We start from the raw sequence: 5268 nt of genomic DNA, 5'->3' as shown, positions 1-5268 counted from the left end.
TTTCAAGTTAAAACTAAAATCTAATATAATTAGAAATAAAACTGAATCGGCTCAAAGCCTCTTACCTTAACTTTCCTCGTCGGGTTTAGATTCCTTCTCGGGGAGCCACTTAATGCGTAATCCAATAGGTACGGATGGACACTTCATAAGATGTTAGAATTCGTGCCGCACAAAACCGTAAGTAAAAATAACGGCGATATAAAATATCAATTCAACAATCAGCGTTAAACTCAAATAGAGATACAACTCGACTTAATGCGTAATCCAATAGGTACGGATGGACACTTCACAAGATGTTAGAATTCGTGCCGCACAAAACCGTAAGTAAAAATAACGGCGATATAAAATATCAATTCAACAATCAGCGTTAAACTCAAATAGAGATACAACTCGACTTAATGCGTAATCCAATAGGTACGGATGGACACTTCACAAGATGTTAGAATTCGTGCCGCACAAAACCGTAAGTAAAAATAACGGCGATATAAAATATCAATTCAACAATCAGCGTTAAACTCAAAAAAACAATACACCACTTCAGGTGAACGTCGAAACGAAACAGGCCGCAATATCGGTAATCCATATTCGGCGGCGGCCTTATCTCAGTGTCAAGGGCGGGGTGACGACCGATGACAACCGATTGTCATATTAATAGCTGGACGGCTGATATCGAGAGAGACACGGGTGAGCGCCAGCTTAGAGCAAAAGGCGGTGCCGTGTCAATTCCCCCCCACCAAGCCGTCAGTCTATTTCTTGNTACTATTGAATTACAAGCATTTTAATACATAGTGGGTATGGAACGCCTGTACGTGTATCAGTAAAGGCTGCATCCACATGCGAACATACTCACTCAATGTATTAAAGTACTTGTAACTTGATAAGTAGTTACACTGAAATTATCATAATGTATAATTATTATTAATAATAATGTTCATTGAAATTAAACGGTTTTCATGAAATGTTTATTAAGTTTTCATTGAAAACTTTTCACACATCTCTGAGAATTATGCATTTTCAAAAATAATTGGAAATGAGTCTAGGTGATATTTTTACATAATTGGAAATGCCTATAAAGTTTCCCACAAAACTGTACTAAATGTTTAATAAAAGAGAAATATATGATTTAGTTTAATTTTGTTGAGCTATATTATACGCGATAAATTCATTAAAGAATAAACACAACACAGTGTCGTTTAGTTTCACACTCCTGAGTCTTCCACACTCCAACACTGAAGCTGAACGAATTTTTTCTGTAATAACAGATGTGAAATCAAAAACGAAACCACCTTGGAGATGATGCGTTGAATTCTGTGGCAGTTATTCGATCGGCTTAAGACATAAATTGTTTAAGGTGACTAAAAAGCATTTGAATCTACATAATTAATTCTAGTGACTTATATAATAAATAAAGAAACTGAAGAAAAAAATTTGTTTTACTTTTACTATTTTGTGATACTTGGAGCTAATCAAAAAGTATATGGCTAAGTAACCAAAAGTTCCTTTTAGTTTTACATTACATCTTATTCAAATTATACATATACTTTAATATATGTATTTTTATACCAATTGTTTACTATCACTTATACTTTGTGATACATAGAGTTGCCTAGGAAAAAAGTTCTTGTCTTAGTAAGGTGAAGACTGAAGTTCCTTTTAGTTTCTTCTAAATGAGGTAGGTTATTCAAATATGTTTAAATGTATAAAAGTATATTTTAGTTGTGATTTTTTTTTTAAAGGTCAAAATGTTCTTGATTTAGTAACATTAAGTTTCCTTTGGTTTTATTATTTATGTAATCTATTATTTATTTAATATTATATTGATTGTTTGAAATGTTCTATTGTATTATGTTCTAATATATTGAAGTTCTTACCTACTTGTTCGTTTTTTTTTTGTTTATTTTATATAATTAAGAGGAACGAGGACTGTACTCTTCAATCTACTTATTTTTAATTTTTTTATTACTTTGAATATTTACATTCAAAGAGGCTATAATGGTATAATATGCAAAAAGTAGTGATTTATTTGAAAAATATATTTTGAAACAATATGTTGATGAATTCTATAACATATTTTGTTTTTAAATGATATTAATTGTGGGAATAACAATTGATAAAACCAATATTATTTGATAATTTCAAATTACAAAGGTCAAAATATAATAGTCAATATACAAGAAATAAAAAAAAAATGTAATTTACATTTAATTGAAATAAAAAATTAAAGAAGGGAATTTTTTTTTTAAAACGAGAAATTTTACAAGTTTGAGAGGGAATTAAGGTTTTTTTGGTCTGGTAACACTGAGTAAGACAGGAGACCGGATTCGTTTTCTTCCCTACTCCGTGATGTTTACTGGATGAGAGTTGACAACGGTAGACGCCAGGCGGGGATAATTGATCAGTTATCGACTGACGAGGGTGGAAGATCAAACTAAATTGAGAAAAAAAACATAATTAAAGGAAATTGAAATTATAAACTCTGAATAAGAATTTATCGTACTACAATTATTATATTCAATTGCCATCTTACAACCCTATTTCGGATCTCTGGTAAAAAAAAATAAAAAATAAAAAAAAAAACCCAGCACAGTGGTGACGTGGCATAGTTGGATTAAGTATAATGATATCTGACAGTGATTAAAATCACTATAAAAAAAAAAACGCTTCGATGCAAATCTTTAGATAGTGTTAAATTTTAAAAAAGTTGGTGTTTTATTTCAAAAGCTACATGATCTGGTGGTTCCTTATTAATATCTCGATTAAGATAAAGTATGTCGAATGAAAAAGGGTTTATTAAAAAATATTATTTCTCATAAAAAAATTATGTTGATCCATACACTTTTTAATGTTATAGCATTATAAAGTAAAAAATAAAATAAAATCGAGAATTTTCACACAAAAATAGCATTCGGTAGCCATTTTCACCGTGAAGATAAAATAAAATTCGAAATTATTTTAGCTTCGATGCAAAGCTGAGAAGGTATTGGTTTTACTAACATGTGTTTATTTATTTTTTTTTTTTTGTGTCTGTTACCAGTTTTTCTCAGCTCTCACCGAACCGATTTCTTTCAATAATACGTCAAAAGATCACAAATCGTATCTAGTCGAAGACATTACCCTCAAAAATAGAAAAAATTCCCTCGTTCCCCTTAAAGGGGGGAAACCTCCAAAAAAATTACAAATTTAAAAAACGCTAATTTTCGAAATTTTTTCAATTTTTTTTACTTAAAATTGCCATAACTTTTAAAAAAAAAACCAAATCAATATAATATAAAAAAATAGTATAAAATAAAGTAAAGTATATATATAATAATAAAATATATATATATAACAGTACTAATGTATAGTATAAAAAAATATACCAAATGATAGGTAAAGACATCTTGCATCTATAAAAAAAGAATTATATTGATTCAGTTATTTTTAAAAAAGTAATAGTAATTTTAATTTAAAAAAATTTCGAAAATTAACGATTTTTAAATTTGTAATTTTTTTGGAGGTTTCCCCCATTTACGGGGAACGAGGGAAATTTTTTCAATTTTTGAGGGTAATGTCTTCGACTAGATACGATTTGTGATCTTTTAACGTATCATTAAAAGAAATCGGTTCGGTCAGAGCCGGATTAAGTACTTTGGGGGCCGTAAGCAGATGATTCAGATGATTCTAATTATTACCTTATAAATATAAGTAACATGAGTAAAATATATGAATACAGTAGAACTCCAATTATCCGAACTCCGACCATCCGAATCGCCGATTATCCGAATCACTTTCAGAAAAAATCAGAAAATAATTTATCCAAAGTCCGCGGCGTCAGTGTAGGCACAACACGTGGTAAGAGTTCCTACTCCAGTTCCGGCACATTGCAGTCACCTGTCATTGTTTGTTTTGATTAGTCAGTGTGCTAAATTGACCTTGCTCGAGAACGCTACTCTTTCGCTACGGCTTACTTTTGTTTGTGCGTGTACTGTATTGTTTTTTACCATGGCTTCGAAAAGAAAACGTGTTGTGCTATCGTTAGCGGACAAACTGAAAATTATAGAGCAACTCGATAAAGGTGTAACGGGTAAGAAGTTGTCTGAAATTTATGGTGTTGGACAAGCAACAATTTGTGACATTAAAAACAGTAAGTCAACACTTTTAAACTTTGTTTCGGTGCTTGAAAATGAAGATGGAAGTTCCTCCAGGAAAACAATGAAGACAGCAACCAACAAAAATTTGGAAGATGCCGTGTTTAAATGGTTTTTGCANCAGAGAGGATGAAGATGATGAAGATCCGTTGCCACTAGAGGAAATAAGGAAATAAGAAAAATGATTGTAAAAATTCCTGGTTGTACAGAAGTAAGTGCTGAAGATGTAGGAGAGTGGATGGCTTGTGACACGTCTGACCCTGGTTTTCAAATTCTCAATGACGATGAAATTGTTGAAAGTGTGAGAGAAGATGTTGAAGTGGAAGTGGAAGAAGAACTTTCTGCTGATGTTGAAGTAGACGCTGGACCATCAGCTAGTGAAGCATTTGCCGGCCTCGAGACTGCTTTGAAGTGGATGGAGCGTCAGCCCGAGTGTGACCACTTGCAACTGCTCACCGTCAAGCGAATGCGTGACCTGGCTGCCCGAAAACGGATGAAGACCGCAAAACAGCTTACATTGACGGAGATGTTTAAAAAACAATGATTTTTATTTCTAAACTTGTAAGTACATTTTATTTATATTTAAAACATGTGAAAATATCATGTTTCTTTCATTTAATTCAATAAAAAAATAGTGCAATATCAAAACGTAGCTTTTTTTCTCTCCAATGGCAATTTTTTAAAAAAAAAACTCCGATTATCCGAATATTTGATTATCCGAATGGGTCCCGGTCCCCATTAATTCGGATAATTGGAGTTCTACTGTATTTTTGTTTTCTGTTATATATAGTCTTTCTCCAAATTTAGGGGGAAGTGAATACTACAAACAACAAAATGTTATGTAATATTATACATTCATTATTTTATAAATAAGATTTAATACAAAACCATGTTAAATTGAAAATTTTTACTTTATAAGCAAATTTTTAAATTATAAGTAAATACATAAATTATTATAAAATTAGNTAATTATAAGTAAATACATAAATTATTATAATATTAGTCACTGTCATCGTCGCAACTATTTAATTGTTTATCCCCTTCATCAAAACATAATTCTTTTTTTCTAGCTTTTTCATTTGCAAAATTTTGGATCACATCTTCAAAGTCTAGAGATTTTACAAATTCACTTTCAATACTT

This window comes from Daktulosphaira vitifoliae, unplaced genomic scaffold (assembly GCF_025091365.1).
Source record: "Daktulosphaira vitifoliae isolate Bord-2020 unplaced genomic scaffold, ASM2509136v1 Scaffold_2, whole genome shotgun sequence".
In the NCBI taxonomy this organism is placed as follows: Eukaryota; Metazoa; Arthropoda; class Insecta; order Hemiptera; family Phylloxeridae; genus Daktulosphaira; species Daktulosphaira vitifoliae.
The sequence above is the reverse complement of the archived record's forward strand: the minus strand, read 5'-3'. Positions refer to the sequence as shown.